This window comes from Typopeltis vanoorti, chromosome 8, assembly GCF_054136105.1.
Source record: "Typopeltis vanoorti isolate ZY-2024b chromosome 8, IOZ_Tvanoo_1.0, whole genome shotgun sequence".
In the NCBI taxonomy this organism is placed as follows: Eukaryota; Metazoa; Arthropoda; class Arachnida; order Uropygi; family Thelyphonidae; genus Typopeltis; species Typopeltis vanoorti.
In genome coordinates, this window is record NC_143556.1 from 133,279,707 (window position 1) to 133,299,040 (window position 19,334).

The window sequence follows — 19,334 nt, forward strand, 5'->3', positions numbered from 1 at the left end:
TCATCAACTCACTTGGTTGTTGAAAAATACCTTGACGAGCAGAGAAAAACAAGTTATTGTACCTCTGTACCGAGCCCTGATAAGACCTCATGTCGACTACTGTGCCCAGATTTGGTCACCTCGGTTCCTTCTTGATGGGGAGGAGGTTGAGAGGATCCAGAGGCGAGTGACTAAGATGATAGCAGGTCTATGGAATGAACCATATGAGAACAGGTTGAAGATTTGTGGGTTGCAGAAACTAGTTGATAGGCGGAAAAGGGGAGATATGATTGAGACATTCAAATTGCTAAAAGGATTCTATAGGATTAATTCAGATGATATTTTTGAGATCAGGACTGGTGGTGGGAGAACTAGGGGACACCCATGGAAGCTGGGCAAGGGCGTGGTTAGCAGGGGTGTTAGAAATGGGTTCTTTACTTTTAGAGTGGTAAATGAGTGGAATAAGTTGCCAGAGTCTGTTGTGGGTGCTATGACAGTGAGCGAGTTCAAGGCAAGGTATGATAGATACTGTGAGAATGTTGAACAGCTGTGTGAACATGATGTTTAGGGTCTCCCTCGATGAGTCTAAGGACTCCTGGAGTAGCCCGTGGTAATAATAATAATAATAATAATAATAATAATAATAATAATTTTAAACACTCCATGTCAGTCAGATGTTCGATTTGACAAAAACGCATGCGCTTTGAAAATACTACTGTTTATTTCCTTTAAATGGATCATATTCTTCCCTTACGGGCATCACGATCTCATAATAATAAATACAGTTCATTATTCAGCATCCATCCTTTTTAAAATAAAAGATGCAGTCTGACGTCATGTAGGACACCAGCCTCCCTTATTCCTCGTATGTCTATACTCTTTGCAACTGGTGGCGTCCTACTCGTCTGCCAGTTGGGCCATACAAGGCTGCAAATTACCACATCTATTAAATAAGATTTCCCTGAGGTATAAGTTCATAGGGTTCAATTATTCTAAAGAGATCCAGTTTCATAAAAATGTTTCTATTGTTAGCGATGTTAATAATTCATAACAAAATGTTATTTATTTTATTTATTCATATGGGGTTTCCTCCCTTTTCTCCCCCGTCACTATTGGGGCGAGTTGAGCCCCCTCATGGGGGGTTAAGTATTTTTGACTGCAGATCCATGTGTGTTCAGGGACCGGTTTGCCTGCTTGCGGGATGAAAACCCCAGATAAACTGGGGGGGGGGGAACCCTGCTGTCCACGCCCAAGACCGGCTAACTTGACTGTGGCAGATCCTTAAGCTCCTCACATCGGCGACGGGAATCGAACCCAGGACACTCCTTCTCCAAGCATATGGCTGCGAAGCGCAAAACCACTAGGCTAACCGCGCGAACTATAACAAAATACACTACTACAGTGACGAAATTATCCAAAATAAATCATTTCAGTGTATTCTTACTGATCTTTCGAGAGAAAGAAAATTTTTTAGGGAACTAAGATTCGTGATTCGGATCCAGTGACCTATCTTGCCTAAGTGTGTGTATATATATATATATATATATATATATATATATATATATATATATATATATATATATATATATATATAATAGGGATTTCTTATGATTTAGGATAGGGATATTTTCAACGTGGAAGCTAAATGTGGTGGAAATGAGGTGACTGTATCATGGGTTTTCTGTGAGAACACATACGATGAGTGTATATCCAATAAATGTCTTAAGACATGTTCCATCTTTTCATTTTTTTAAAAGTATTATTAAAGTATAAAAGTATAACAGCAAATTACATTCAGTCTTTAGTTCTGGAAGGGACAATAATGGAAGTTCATCATATTATTTGGTTTAATTTTCTGATGGGAAAGTAGATCGTTCCAGTTTGGATTTAATTCACCTTTCAGGGGTGTGGCTGTTTTGTGCAATGAATACTGCCAAATCCACTCGCCTACAGCTCGAATGTGGATGGTTGGACTGCCCATCAACGGAGCACTGTTATCAGATGGCTACATTCACCGAACTCTGTTTCGTATAATTCACAAAAATCTCAGCTGTTCTGAGTCGATCGCAACGAAGTGAAAACTTGTAAGCGCTTTTCCTCTTCTGCATTCTGACAAACAAATTTGGAAGCAAACGGAAATTCACAGAACAACAAGTGATGTTCAGGACAGTAAGAATGATCAAACGTTGCCTACTTGTTCTTGGTTGGAGAGGTCCCGTATGATTCAAGAAAGGCCCAACAAAATTGGATTCACTCTGGTTCGTCGAAAAGCTGCACAGAACTAGATTTTCTACTTGCTTGACTAGAATAACTAAAAATAAATACACTTATGATGTCACATTTCGCAAATCCGTTTTGTTTACTTCTAAATGCGGAATATGAAATGAAGCAAATATACGTTCATTTTCCTAGATAGGCCTTTACGGAAGCAATGATTCGCAGTCTTGTATACCTACAACAAATCTAGTTCTGATATCCGAAAATCAGGTTCATCATGCTGCTCTACGCAATTGTGACAAACGCAAAGGATAGCGGATATCCTATTTTCTCTTTTAGTGTCTTTTAGTGTTCATATTCATCACTTCTACAAGCGACGTTTGACTGTTCACCGTATGAAATAAGGATATCATTTATTTTTATTGCGTCTTGAGGGAAATTCTGGATGACTGACGAGCTGGTCAGAAGCGAGACTGTGGCAAACTGATTTTTGGCAAAAAGAGCCGCAGTATAAAAACAGGAATACACTGGTACTATTTTTTTTTTAAGTGAAGAAATGAGCAAGCGTGTACAGTAATAAAGAGCATAGGCATCATATAAAACACTTATGTATATTTGAAAATGTAGAGGATTTATTTTGAAAATCCTGTGGAAAATCGTAAAGCGATGCTGTTTTAAGGATAAAGACATAAACCGAGGTTTTCATGGGGCATACAGATATTCAACATACGGATAATTGATGGATCTCTTATATCATATCATCTGCCGATATGCCGCTTTGCTCTGTGAACTAACGTGCAAAACAGGTGATAGTAAACTGAGTGTCCATTTATTGCACGAGTACCTGATGTACCACTTGATTCTCTCAAACAGCCTTGGGTCAGTAGGTTTCCTTAGTGTATTAAAGAGCACAGAGGCTCTTGGTTACTGCTGTTCTCAAAACTTTCGTTGTTTGCCAACGAACTGCAGTGGTTATTCCGGTTAGACAACCCCGTTCACTTCGATGTGCACGAAAAAAGCAATGCACAATAAGCGTTTTTGTAATGCACCAGATACTTCATTAGACATCAGTAAAAGAAGATCATAATAAAGGATATATCTGTAACACATTATACCGTCTTCGCATCAGAAGAGCCGCAGTATAAAAACAGTGTAGGAATACACTGGTACTACTTTTTTTTTAAAGTGAAGAAATGAGCAAGACTGTACCATAATAAGGAGCATAGGCATTATATAAAACACTTACGTATATTTGAAAATGTAGAGGATTTATTTTGAAAATCCTGTAGATTTTCTTGTAGAGAATACAGAAATAATATTCCATAAAATTTACCGAATATTGCTTAATCCTCGTGTCTTGAATTGTCTCCCTGAGCGCTTCATACATTCTCCTGGCTATTCCTTTATTTATTTTTTTCTATTCTAGAAGAATAAAAATAAAGATAAATATTACTTCAAAAGTTACATTCATCTAGCTGTCATAAATTAAATACAGTTTAGCACTTTAAATTAAAATATCTCACAAACGGTAGAAGTTAACATCGTACTGAAAGCGAGGCTATTATTTAGTTTGTTATCCTCTTCAAAACAAAAATAAGAAACTGAGAAATCCACTGACAAATTTTCGAGTTATTCCCAAAAAACCTTGTGAAACCTTTTGACGTTTTCATTTGTGTGAGCGCTCTTAAAGAATTACATTTCTCAGCAGGTTTGTTGAATACATAAAATAAGCTTGCAAAAATTCAAAGCTCTATGATAAGTGAAAATATCCGAATTTGGTGTCGAAATGAACGTCCTAAAATTAGAACTTATATATATATATATATATATATATATAGAATATTACAGAGTTGTAGGCGACGGTGTGCATAAAGAAAGTGTCACAAAACACAATTCCAGTGTTTGTATTAAAGTGGTGGTCACTGTCCTAGAATACGTGAGACGTTCCGTGAGGTTCGCATGACACAATGTGATAAATAAAGTGACGTTACAGGTGAGCTCAGCACGTCTCCAAAGTGCACGATCGACTTTGGTGACGGTAGCGAGGAGCACCTGAATAACGACCCACAGCACTTTGCAAGCATGTGCATTCCTATTACAACAGCCGTATGAGGGCATCGTAGAAATCTACGTGGCAATGCTGACCAATAGAACTACGCAGGTATCTACATACGGACGATCATCGTAAATTGATTTTGAATTGTGAATCATTTTGATTCATATATATATATATATAAAGATGACAGATGAGAAGGGTCGCCACTGTGCAGTAGAGTGCGGACTTTTTCCTATCAGATGAATGGAAGAAATGTTCTATCTATATCGATAACAGCTGCAGTATACAAAAGTGCAGGATTATAGCCGTAAGAGTATCGAGTTCGTATGTATTACGCTTTTGAAAGTTGAAACGAGTGATTGACTGCAGCAATGTTAGAGATACAAGTTGCACATGAAAAAAAAAAAAAAAAACCGGGATGATACACTCAGAATGATAAACACGGAATTGGAATTGCTGTCTGTATGTAGCAACTCAATTTCATACGAATGTTAAAGATTTTCATTAAATTTGGGGAACTTCGGGACGTGTTAAATGGTATTGGCGATCCCTTCCGACTGATTATACCGATACGATAATAGTCCGCATAGATTTATGTTATGATTGCAGTGTTTATTTTATTTATTTGAATGTCAGACTCTACATTTTGATTTTTGTACGTACAGTCGCTTACACCATGAGCATCATCTGCATCCAAATCATCCATGTAGCTTTTAACTAACGTCACGTGTTCCTCATTTTCGAATTTTAGCGTTTCAGAATTGCTGCACCTAGATTTGGTGATGATCACACACACATGGACAGTATATTTATCGCTTTTGCCTGGGGACAGTGCTAAACGACCTAGAAAGTAAACGAACAAGTACTGAAACTGACCAGTCAATAATCATAATGAAGCTTGTGCCCTGAATTACTTGCTTTCTGTTATAGATGATAAACCCAAGGAATTGCTTTTATGTCAGTACATTGGGAACACCGATACCAACAATTGAAATAAATTGGTCTTTATTTCGAAATAATTGAAGTGTGAGCAGATTATTTCCAGCAAATGGCAGTTCTCCTTATAAATCATTGCCGTTGGGGAAGTACGTAGAGGTCAGATGTTTCGTTCAGTTTACTGAGATGTAACCCAAGCGGAAATGACAACGGAGAGTGCGAGTTCTCAAAATAAAATAAAAAAGAAAAAGAAAACAATTTTAAACGGCGAATCTTTTCTTTATTTTTTTTTCTTAATGACCAACAAATGAGATGAAAACAATGGGTTAGGAAAAACGAACCATGCATAATTGGGTCATATGAGTGCATTCTGGATGAGATTAAGGTCTCGTGGATAATTATGTACTTGACATATCTGGTGCACTGGTTGAACACGTAGGCTATTCCAGTATGATTCTCATGCTTGCTCCCCATTCTTGAAATATCTAGGTCTCATCGGTTGCAAGAATAGTCTGAACCCTCTCCTTCCAACCTAGTCGAATTTATTGTAAACAAAGGAAATTTAGTTGCCCAGCGAAGGTGTTCAATGCTTGCGGAAAGAAATGTGTCATAAATTAAGTTTCAAACCAAGTTTTATTATTTTTTTTTTTCTGTATCGAGTTCGAAGATAATATGGTTTTGTGTTATAATTAGAAATTCTAAGGTAGGAAACATGGGATAAACACAGTGGTCTGAGTTCGATCGTGAGATTTCGACACACACACACACACACACACACACACACACACACACACACACACACACACACACACACACACACACACACACACACACACACACACACACACACACACACACACATTATTCATTATTAAAAAATCATGATAATAATATCAGTAATTATAGCCACAGTAAGTTAACGATCTTTAGTGATCCAAAGCTTACGAACTTATAAGTTTTTGATTTGATTATCTTTGTTATTGCAATATTTTAAAAGACACTAACTATGAATAAAGAGTACGTATGGCATATAACGGATTCGTTTAACAACTTTAATACTCATTTGATTATTGCAAAATTGTGTGATAATCAAATGAGGTACGAAAGCCTGTTGTTTAATTAAAAATATATTGTAGGAAAGCAAAATTTGTAAATTTAGTTTTGACAGTCTAAAACGATAAATGAGAGCAACATCTCTAGGCCAGAAGAAAATATCGACCGACAAAAGTCTATTTAGTGCAAAAGGTTGCTAAATAGCAGTGATTCCAACTTATCACACTACTTGAGAGAATAATCACACTACTTGAGAGAATTTTGTAGAGGGTAATAAATATTTTCTCCACAACTTAAATTTTAAATAAAATATAAATTTACAAATTCGACAAAGTAAAATAAAGAACATCAAATTTTGATGCTGACAGTTGGCCTTGTATCAGTGAAATGAGAGTTCATCCTCAGAGGTTGGAGGAGTTGGCACTCAGAAGTCCAGGTAGCGACAACAGGCATTATATTATGTTATACTAATGACAGGAACGGAACCATAAAGGAACCAGAAACCACTCTGAGCCGTCTACAAGTTCTGTGTGGTCATTACTTGTTTTCTATTCAGATTTGATGCGTAAGTAATGAGCAGTGGAGTAACCCAAAACACAGGTGGGAAAGCAATTTCTGAAAAGCAGGATGTAAGAAATTCTGAAAATGGTCCATATCGATTAGGAATTAACTTTGGAACTTCAGACCTGAATTGCAAGACAGTTTCTTCCTTCCTGGAAAGCATGTTGTTGTCTTTATTTTGTTGTACAAATTAGGAGCCCTGAACTCTATAAGAATTGTTTTACCTAATTAGGCAACTGTACCGTTTTAGAAATTTAGATACATAACTAAAACAGTGTGTTCGATTTGTGAGTTATCTACTACGAAATAACTTACTGATATAACCACAAGAAAGAACATACTGAGGGTAACTTATATTCTTATATCCTCGTATATTCTATCTTCTGCTTATATCAATTGCTTTAATATCATTTTTGTTCCAGATGTTTATCAGAACTTTCCATTCTCTCCCCATCCCCCTTTCGTATGTAGTTTTGGAAATACTACGTTCAAATGCGCATTAGGACAGAACTATATTTCCCACAAACTACTTAAATTGCACATGCCTCAGTAGGGTATGGACTCCTCCTCTTTGGCTCTTATACTTTCCACTCATCTGGACATACTTCACCAGCTTGATAATATGAGTGATATATTTGTAGCCATTCTTCCTTAATGCGAACTCCAATTCCTAACATTTATAGCTAACAGTCCACGCCAACATCCTTTTGTAGCTAACATCCGTTACTCTGCTTTGTTCCAAAAGTGTTCGGACCGGTTTGAGACAGGAATACTGTACAGGTGAGTCAATTTTTTCCAAGTCATTTTCCTGAACCCATATAAAAAGAACATCACCTACAATAAAACTGCACTGCCTTGCTGAAAGAAACATGGATCTATTTTGTAAAACTGTCACAAATTTAGAATGCAATATATTCATTGCATTCTCAATTGCATTGTTCCGATGTCTGTTTCTATATCGGACTGTCGGGAGTCCTGTCCCACCCATCGATCCCTTCCCTTTGTGTTTATTTCCTCGGTCTTCCTGTGTGTTCCGTGGCGGAGACACTCACACATTTTCATACCATAATTGTTCATACCCTCACAATTATTTTGAATAATGTAGTCTTTTACTAATATCATGAATGGATGGGCCACCACTATGGTAGTATCTTATTCAAAATTTGTGCGTTTTATACACGTGCTATTAACAGCTTACAGATGAACTGTTGACTCTAAAAAATATATATATTTGTTTACGTTATATATCAGTAAGTTTTGTTTTAAAACAAGAAGTTACTTATTTTAACATAAAACAGTCTACACTGCGATTTCGGTTAGCTGTGAGAGAGCAAAAAAACTAGAGAATGGGTCTGGTTATAGAGTTACTTATCTAAATAAAGGTTACTCGATAAAGTAGGTCTCCTCTTTTTTTAATTTATTATTTCCATGTAGACTGATCCCTTGAAGAAATATGAACAGAAAGGAACATGATTACCATATTTATTAAAAGAAAGACATATCACTAGTTAAATAAATAAACTTGATAAGGCAAACAACCATTGATTTTCGCTTCAGACGAAATGTATGCTATGGCGAATGCAGATTTAGAAATAGTCACAAACTAGTTCCACTCTAATAAACGTGGTCTTAATATAACAAAAACAAAATGTAATTTTTAATTTGCGAAATGCAATAAACTAAACCAAGTTTTTCATGCGTATACTCTTGCATGATTGAAAATGCAGAACTAATTAAAACTTCAACTACAAGGCGATTGAAAAAAGTGAACACAAATTCTTATTTAGAAGTAAAACTAGGAGTAATTTAAGTCAAATTATAGTTTGCGTAAATTCTAACTATTCTACAGTACAATATGAAAACGTGGAGTAGACCATATCTCACACTCACGTATAATTTATTTCATAAAATTTGAGCTATTTAAAAGAAGCAAAGGGATTACAATGAGCATGTAATATGCCTGTATAAATTATTGCTGTTTATAAGGGCTGCTAATATATAAAAGGCTCAGCATTTTCAAATTAGCTCTACTATTTGAAGGTCTCATTTTTATTAGAAGATGAGATCATCAAATAGTAAAACTAAATTCAAAATGATAAGTATGTAACCCCTAAAACAAAGAAAGAAAATCATACAAAAGCATTACATTTATTTAACTAAAAATGTTTTTTTTTTTAAAAAAAACCTTTCGCTGTTAATAGAAAAATATAATACTAAATTAATTAATTCAATTATATAAAATTCGTTAAAGATTATTTTAACATTTAGGAAAATACTGACAATTTATTTCGGTTAGATACAATTTCAGAAATTGAAAAAAAAAAAGTCAAATAGATTGGATGATGTTTTAAAATTTCTGTTTTAGAATGGTATGTGTAAACTGCATGCAAAGTTTTTTAACACTCGAATGTTTAATGTTATCATTGAAATATCATATTTTGTTTTATCATGTCATATCTTAAAATGTCACATTATATTTTATATCAAATATCATGAAAATAATCACTATCATTAAAAGTTGTTTGCTCTGTTTTTACACCTGTTCATAAATTCATATACTTTGTAACCTGGACAAGCTGTGAACCATACTCATATGTGCAATCCAAGAGGATTCGTTGCTTTTGAGTTACATAATGCGTGACTGTAACAACATATACTTCAATTTCGAAACTATATATTAGGGATATATAATTTCTAGGCTGTAATTGGAAACTTCAATTTGATATAAATAAGCAGATTTTAATGCTTATTATTATTGTTTTGAGTAAATTCCTTGGGAAATGCATATACACAATTTCCACTCTTAAATGTCACAGGGCTGTAAAAACTACGGTAATGCACTGATTCATTACCTCAGCGAGACATTATTTACATAATAAGTGGTTGCTGACTGGTTTATCAGATGGATAAGTATTATACTACAGAAAACTTGAGAACTACAAGTATAAAAACCTCTTCTTGACGAAGGAGAAAGTACATCATTTCGACCACTGTCAACTACGTGAACTTTCTTGTCCTTTTCCAGATAGGCAGAGTTTACCAGTCTCAGACGGGTTTTTTCCTTCTTCCGCAGGAAAACCAAGTGAATCTGAAAATGCACATTTGCATAATATACTGAGTCTCATGACTTAGTTGCCTTAGCATTAATTCTATTCATTTCAAAGGTATAAGGTTCCGAAAATAACAGTTGAGTTGAGAGAAAGCAGGGGAAAGAAACAAATGGATGCACTTGTGTACAAACTACAACAAATGGAGAGAGAGAGAGAGAGAGAGAAGATAATGGAAATAAATCCATACAGATCTTAGATGTTTTGCTTTCTGGAGAGGGTTTATATTTTTATTTTATTTTATTTATTTGTTCATTTTTGTTATGCAGTGCAAACATTCTGTAAACAGGATGGTAATAGATGAACTGTAAATTCAGCCGTGCACATTAAAAAGCATTAATTCTACCGGTCACCAGTGAATTAATGATCGATCGATATTAACTTGAGCTAGAGTCGTTTCGAAATAACTTATTACTGCTGGCAGATTTAACAGGGCAAAATTTATTTTCAGTTTGGTATTAGAAACTGGAATAAATGCGGAAGGGATGATTGTAAGCTAATCGGTTACTATACATAATAAACATATTCTTATTCATATATTTTACTTAACTTTGTCCCCATCAAAAATAGCCCTACAGAGATGTAGTCATTGTTCAAATCTCAGATTGCATATTTCGTATGTTTTGGCGAGCAACACTGCAGTTTACGGCACTTTCTATAATTCCAGTTCTATAATACTAGTCATATTATTTTATAGTGACCCTTCATACAGTTTCAATATTTTTTCCCCTATGTGATTAACGTTTACATTGCTTTCTTCTGGATACTCTTAATGTCATCAAAACTTTGTCTCTTCAAGACGCCTTTTAGTTGGGACAACATCCCGAAATCATTCGGAGCCAAAGCGGGTGATCAAATTGACTCGTTGATACACTGCTTGCTGGCGAGTTGCCCTCATGTACTTAACGAGCTTCGCTGTTTCTTTATCTAATTTTAACTGTCTGGTTATTAATCATAACAGTTAAGCGCCTATTTTTCCCTTCCAGTGAAACACTTTTGCTGGCTATTTACACTTGTTTTAATTGCAAAAGTGATTCACTTGCAGGGCGCTCCAAGTCGTTAAAAAATGTAATGTTATTTTGTTCCGAACAGCAAGTACTCATTTTTACAATAAACACTGTGAAAAATATTGTTTTCACTATGGCTCCTAGTAGTCGAAAATTCACTGAAAAATGTACTGGAAGGCAATTTCCTCGAAACATAACTGAATGAAAGTCATCCCTATACAACATAAAGGAACTTATTCATAAGAATATAAAAGGTATGGAAATTATCCGAGACAGTCATAAAAAGGTGCATTTCGCTATAGGGACATCATTAATTTGCACAGCACCTGAGTTTGAAGTAATTTTTGGCATCAGTACAGTAATCATAATTTTGCTTGGCTTAATTTTATCATTAAACTGGTCTGATTGTATCCCAAACTGAAATAAATCGACAAATTTTAATACAATTTCTACATGCGTCAGGGAGAAATAATTATTATTTTAAACTGAGTTACCAATTTAAACTGGACAATTAAAAAATGTTCCGTTTGTGGCGAAAACTGAATTGCTCAGATGAGCCACCATAAAAAAAGTTGTGTGGGGGTAAGGGTCCGAAGAATTTTTCTCGAAAAATGTGCTGAATCTCATTTCACTTACTAACACAGATATAACTGCAAATCTATTTAAGTGTGTTTTAGTACAGACTGCTTTTCTTCCTCCGATTGGCTAACAGAGTTTTTTGGCTCATTAAAACTTACGAGAGGATGCAGAATATATAAACGCGTGGTTAGAAAAGAGATAACATCCTCAATGTTCTTTTCTCACAGCTGAAGGTTGTAACTCTTAAAGAACTGGGTATAGCTAGATATTATTCATAGCTATGAGGCCAGGCAGTATACTTGTTAATTGGGAATATTCGTCGGCCAGCAGTTTGCGTGTTTGTAAGGATGAAAAGCGTACTTTCCTGCTACCTCCTTATGAAACCGGCTGCTGGCTGACTTTAGCAGTTACTCCTCAGACGCGATTCTAAACGATGGACAAATGTTGCGTCGTGCTTGATAATTCGATAAGGAGGCGTTCTGTGAGGAAGTGGGTTTGTGTGTGTGTGTGTATGTGTGTGTGTGTGAGAGAGAGAGAGAGAGAGAGAGAGATCATTAATTGGCTGAGATGATCTTTTCTTTTAGGCAGCATAAAGTATTATTTTAGGGAGGTTTTTGATGCACCACCAGGGCTTGTAGCTGTGGAAGAAGAAATCAAGGTTTTTGGAGATTGAGAAAACTCTGGATGTAATGTGCTTGTTTGTGCAGGGGAAGACTGCAGTAAATTACACCCAATAAAGATCAATCTGATCCTATCCGAGATGATGGACATTATCTGTGGTAAGGAAAGGTGAGATAATTTTTTGAAAAGCAAGAACAGTGCGTTTTGCACAACTTAAGCTAACTAGGTAGGTTGGCCCATTGAAGACTGACACGGAGATCCGAAGTTAAGTTACTGATTGTAGAAAAGCAACAGCTTGGAGTTCTTCAAACTGCAAGTTTTCTCGAATGAAGAGGAGTGTAATATTATTAGCATGCTATGGAAAAGAATTCTAAGTAGGCGAAGGATGAATATTTAGGTATATTAAGAAGAGGATCGGCAAAAGGGAAGCCTGGAAAACTTTGCATTGATAAGGAAATCTGAAGAGAGAAAATGAGGTAGTTTGTTGGGTAAGTTCCACACTCAATCAAATGTCACAGAAATGTTAAGTGTAAGTTTCTTCAAACGTTTCCATGGCATGCGATTGGTGTCAGCTGATGTAGTAAATATATTATAGGATATCTGTTATTGGCAGAAAGTGTCTCTACTTGCCGATCACATTCTCCGTTTTTTTAGAGAAAAATGAGGGGGGAATAATTAGTTGTGAGTTGGTAACAAACATTTATCTCTCTTCTGGATTTTCTGAATTAAATGCGTGTTCCGTGCTCAGCGATCGATGCCAGAGGAGTGTGAAAGAATGTACAGAAAACAGGGAATGCATGTTAGTTCCAGAGCATAAACTAGAAAGGAAGCTTGACATCACGACCAGGAGGCTTTTGGTCTCTAAGCTATTCCAAATGAACCACAGTAGCTCAGTTCCGACGACGCCCTCTGACAGGAAGGATCTGGATTCGAATCTCGTTTAGGAAAGCGAAGAACTTTTATCAGGGTTTTTCAAATGGATGCTATCAGGTCTCATATGAGATGGCAGGGTTTTTCCTTTTTCCTCCCGGAAACCTGGCGCCAAGAAACAGTCCAACTGGCCAGAACAGACGCAACTGACAGCCATAATATATTATGTAGATAGGATTAACTGCTCTATCAGTAACTTACTTAGGTTTCAAAGAAGTCAAGTTACTTGGCAGTGATAGGTTATCGAGCCAAACATTCAAGGGAAGGAATGTAAAGGCTATTCCAAATTCTTCTGTTGTGTGTCAAATGAAAAACGAGAAGAAGCATACTGTGAACTGTTTTATTTGATATATCATACGAAGAGATTTGTCTTGATCTTGTGCGAAAGAATTTGATAGAAATGATGAAAAAAGTAAAGTTTGCCATTTGGAAGAGAGGAGTGGAGAGAAGTTGCACGCAGTGTCTTTGTCATGACTCACATTGGTGAAAAATGGTAGTTTTCTGATTTGCTATCAGGAACTCAGATTTCTATTTGTTAGTTTTTTGCAGATGTTGCAAGCTTTCGTGTAGCCTGAAACCTTTTTTTTTTTTTTTTTTTGAGTCGCGTTTCTTGTGATGTGCTCAATTTTGCGCTTGGATTGAAACGCCAGAGCGTGAATAAAAAGTTACGATTTGTGATGGCGTACAGTGTACCCATCATTCCAGTAAGAATTATTTCGGTAATCAGGACCTGAAGAGCCAAACTATCTCAGTGTCTCTGAAAGGACCAAAGTTCATACAAATCAAGTTGGAAGTATCCTATCACTCTATCAACTATGAAACGAAGCTGTTTACCTGAATGTTCTCATCATATAACATTCAAATTATGTATGTGTCACTCTTGGGAAACATGCAATGCACATTTAGGACTGTGTTATTAAAGCTGTGTTCAATTAATGACAGTGAAAAATGAAAGCTTATTAAATCACAGATGCATTAACATCGTTAGCATACAATCTTACTGACAGATGTCAATACAATAAATCTGGGAAGAATTTAACGTTGTAAGAGCAAGCAAACAGGCTTGTCAAAGTGGTTATAAAACAGAACATCAATATATGTGCACTGCTTGGATGCAATTTAAAAACTTTGTACTATTTTTGAGGGGAGGGGGAATGATATGGCGATTAGAAACTAGGAATATAATGGAACTCATAAATTAAAATACACCAGTTACTTTAAAGATACCAAGCTATTTTAAACCTGGTCTTAATCCATTTCCCAAGTAAGCAAACAGACAAAGTCAAGTTTGCGCCTGCAAGTAATGCACGTCTGGGTGACCTCACACGTAGTGCAAGTCTTGGGCAACTCGTGGTAAACGTGGAATAAGCTCTGATCACTATTCTTGGTATTTACCCTTAATGCGAAGCACATCTCTTTGAAGAGATGTATGATGCTATGCATTAAAGGCAAGGTGGCCACTACCCAGACCGTTTCGACCTTTACTGAGGTCTCGTCAGTGGGAGCCAGGCTTAGAAATACCAAGAGTTAAGTAATACAGAGCTTATAAATATTTTACCAAAACAAGTTACCATAAGGTGCTTTGACCTTACTAAATAAAATTCTCAGGATGAGAGATAGATGTAGAAAGTTTTTTACCTTGAGTATAATATACATTGAAGATACCAAGCTATTTTAAACCTGGTTTTAATATCACCCAGACTTGCATTACTTGCAGGCGCAAACTTGACTTTGTCTGTTTGCTTACTTGGGAAATGGATTAAAACCAGGTTTAAAATAGCTTGGTATCTTTAATGTATATTATACCCAAGGTAAAAAACTTTCTACACCAGTTACTTTTTCGAAGCCCGAAGATTTGTGAAGCATTTGTAAATACCCTGGAGATTTATTTTCTGTAATTTACTAATAATATTTTACCAAAGGCGGTTTAATAAGCGAACTTTGTTGAACGTATCGCTCTCATTAATCATCGTTTTGTATCATGTTATTAAAGGGTGTTTTCTATATGTGAGATAAATACGTAACACGCCGTATCCTGAATGCCTTTAATAATTAAAATCAACTTCGCCCGCGCCTTTACAATTTAGGACTGCACTGAAGCAACAAAAACTACTCGCTCTGAAAACAGTTACGACGACAGAGAAAGCAACCGTTTTGAAGGACGTCTATTTTGGCGAACAAGTAACGCCACATTGTTAGCCTTTGGAGTAGCAAAGTTAGGAAGTGTGTAACATGCTTAACGAAAAAGAGAAGGCAAAAGCCACAGTTAGATGACCTTGCCCTCTTCAGTTAATAGACTCGAAGAATTCTTCCGTTTCATGTGATGGGATTTTACAATGACGGCGTTCCATTATGACAATGAATTATAAATAAGATCATTTATAGTTTGGCATCTGCTTACAGTTTCCTTTCCAGCTAGCATGTTTCTGGAACATTCGCGAATGGTACAAATCACCGAAAAAAAATAAATAAATACATAAAAATGAAATCTGGCAAGCGTTTTCTCGGAATCATATTACAGTAAAAAGTACAAAGATTCAGTTGGTTGTAATTTTTGAAAGGCAACTACAGTGAAAATGTGTCCTGCGCAATCCTCTGGACATTGCGAGCCCATCAGAGTTCTATAATCTTTTATACCTAGTATATAGTTATACAGGTTCATTATAGTATAGATAGGTAAAAGGACTGCTTTCTGAATGCTTCAGAAGTAACAGTTATTCTCACATCGGAGATAATACTAAAAGATCTGGGTCCTCTTATCGTCTTTAATTATAGTATATTTTGGGTTTTCACTACTCAACAGGTAATCTCTGGTTTGTGGACTGTCATCGATGAGCAGACACCGAACGACGCCGTTGAAAATGTTAACACGTACGTATCTACATATACAGTCTCTCTCTCCCTGTCGAAAGCTTTGTAGTCAGTTTCTAATTTCACTACTAAACCATTGAGGTATAAATGAATGCATTATCTATATCATTAATTAATTATGCGCTGACTTCAGTCGACATCAGAGTTCTCTATCTGCTTACCAGTGATGTCCAAACAGACTCGAAGTAGTTGTTCAGGCATTGAAAACCGTATTACTCCATGGTGCGCAGAGATTTGAGGGAAAATCTTTGTTGTAAAAGTCTCTTTAAATGAAAGCTTTTAAGGAAAGTAGAACTTTCATTATATGTGAGAAATAACTTTATAAAAGGAGTTGCTTGTTGAATGCGCTTAATCACGTTATTATTTAATTATGTTAAGAGAGTAGAAGCCTCGTATAATTAATTACTCATTAAAATAGCTAAAATACTAGTGATGTTTAAGGTAACCTTTATTGCAGTTTTTTTTTTTTTAATCAGCTGATACCAGGCTACTTTAGTTCACCTTTAGTGAGTTGATTATAGTCACTGTTGTTTCACATACTCGCTTCCTTCTGTATATCAGTGATCTTCTCTAACTAAAAACAAACCCAATTAGTTTCGCAGATGACAGTATACTGCACTCCTCTTTCTTATTTGAAAAACTTTGTACTCTACAAAAGGAGGGGGAAAAAGTAGAATAGCTATATAACTATGATCAACAAACCTATTTATCTATCTATATCTATCTATCCATCTACTACCTAATTAATGGGCTACATACACAGTACCAGGAACAATATTAGATTAAACTTACAATCAAACTTTCATAAATCATAATGTCTATAAGCCTTTTCTCGCTCAATGCAAGAGGATGTGCCTCTGCTCTACGCAACAGAATAGTCCTTGACTAGATACAAAAATATCATATAGACTTAATACTTCTGCAAGAAACAAACATCAACTCCTCATCCAATTTATCCAGAACATGGGCAGAGTGGCCTTATGACTTACAGCACTCTGCAACCCAACAACATCATGGAGCAGGAGTTAGCTTAGGTGTACATTATAGATCTCCCTACAAACTAAAAGTGATTGCTGATATACCAGGATATGCCTTCTATGCTCACATAATAGCACCCAACCATAATATCCTACATGTGTTCAATTCAACATCTATATACCACAGCAGGATGCTCTGGCATCTCAAATCCTGGATTTCGTTCAAAACGATCTTTCTAGTATAGACCAAGAACATATCGTAATAGTTGGAGACGTTAATTGCACTCTTGACCAACAAAAAGACAGACTTCAGTGTGCTGAACATCGTAGCCAATTAATAAACAAACTTCAAACACTGGTAAACGATAATGAACTCATCGACGTCTTTCGGCATCAACATCCTGATAAGAAATCCTACACATGGAGGTCAGCAATCACAGCGACAAATAGGCCACTCTACCAAGCACGACTGAACAGATACTACATTTCCAAACACACTTTGCCTCTAGTTAGAAACATCTCACACATCCCTTCCTACATTTCAGATCATTGCTTCGTCAAGCTGTAACTTTCATTATCTTTGGAAGCATCCAAATCAGGAAGTGCCTATTGGATCTTCAACAATACTCTCCTGAAAGATCCAGCTTATATAATAACACTCAGGCTTTAACAACCAACCTCACTCACTTGAAAGTGGATACAGAACCAATGAAAACATAGTGGTCCCACCTAAAATCACGAATAAAATCCTTTACGCAGATCTACAGTCACCAGTAAAATCAACAGAGGAACATTAGAATTTTTAAAACTCGAAATTTTTTTAAAAATTTTAAAACTCGATGTTTATTTCGAGTTTTAAAAATTTCGGGTCATCAGAATTCAAGGTGACCCGGCCTACCAGTCCGGAACTCGGGGGGGGGGGGGGACGGAACCCTTTCGAGTCTACAAAATTCGTGTCATCAGAATTCAAGGAGAACCGGCCTACCAGTCCAGAACTCGGGGAGATTGGGCGCCGTAGGCGTCAGGGGGGCGTAGCCTCCCCTTAGTATATATATATATATATATATATATATATATATATATATAGAGAGAGAGAGAGAGAGAGAGAGAGAGACAAGCCTACCAATGAAAAACCCAAAAACTGAAAAATAATATCAACAGATGCAAGCTACTATTATAAAAGCCTATCCAGATATTGCTACACCTCAGGAAATCCGTATTCCTTCTAGAAACTGCTCGTACGCGATATTTCATCTTGTACAATGTGAAGCCTCACTTCTAATTCTTCCCTCCAACTACAAGAAAATATACCACTTCCTCATATCAGTGCCTCCAACTTCGCCCTTCGCATATTCATCCTTAACCCTCTCATCTACAAGGCTGCACATGCCATTCAGTTTTCAGTGGGATCTTCCATATAAATCGAAGTGTGCCAAACCAGATTCCGACATACAGTGGAGACTATGACATAACATCCTGCTAACTCCTAAGCTCTACAAATTTCAGCTCAGAGAAACGAATCTGTGTCTATTCTGCGAAGTTTAAGGTACCTTGGAACACACATATCTAACCTGTCCTGCAAACAAAGCGATGATAACCTATGTCCTGAATACTGCCTCTAGCACCTGAAACTACCCACACAGCCAAGAAGACTACTGAAATGTAGTCCATACAGAAGAAAACAGACACACAGAATATGCAATTTCCTCTTCATCTGCGCTAAGGCCGTCATCTACAGCTTCTATCTAAAACACACAAGAAATAACCAACACTCATCCATCACCGAATCGGCACAAACCCTCATGTATAGCCTCCGTCGGAAACTACAAAGCAGGCCTTCACTGGAACTTGATTACTACAAAGAAACAAGAACTGTCGCGAAATTCATAGAGGAGTGGAACCCAACTGGTATCCTGTTCTGGATTGCCGACGACAATACACTTCATCTGAAAGAAAACTAAGTGAAACTGAACTGTAATGTTGATTCATTTATTGCACTTTCTATTGTATATCCGAAAGGAAAATCTTCCTTTCTCTGTAATATATATACTTATATACTAATAGTATGTAAATAGTCCTTTTGTTACCTATCTTCTAATGTATATTTTATCAAGTTAAATAATATATATATATACACACACACACACACACACACAGAGAGAGAGAGAGAGAGAGAGAGAGAGAGAGAGAGAGAGAGAGAGAGAGAGAGAGAGATCTAATAACTTGGTTTACTCCACTCTCACTCCAAAACTCAGTGCTGTCTTACTTCTCGCAAAAATGAGCCATTTTCTCTCCATTCATAGCTTTTACGATACTCAGATCATTAACTGAGAAAACAATTCTATTTCTGGATTAACTAGACCTTAGCGTATTTCTTTGCATCAAATATCCCCTTCCACACACATTCAAAAGAAAAAATATATTATTTTTTGCTCCAGAC

At 36.3% G+C, this 19,334-nt stretch overlaps 1 protein-coding gene across 3 annotated transcripts in view; it reads right to left on the minus strand.

Moving 5' to 3' along the window:
- BckdhB (Branched chain keto acid dehydrogenase E1 subunit beta) overlaps positions 1-19,334 on the minus strand; it is a 459,582-nt gene that overhangs the window by 16,750 nt on the left and 423,498 nt on the right. For all 3 annotated transcript variants that reach the window (XR_016548657.1, XR_016548656.1, XR_016548655.1), the window contains one exon: positions 3,530-3,618. The gene's annotated coding sequence lies outside the window, so the exon portion shown is untranslated. The remainder of the gene's footprint in view (positions 1-3,529; positions 3,619-19,334) is intronic.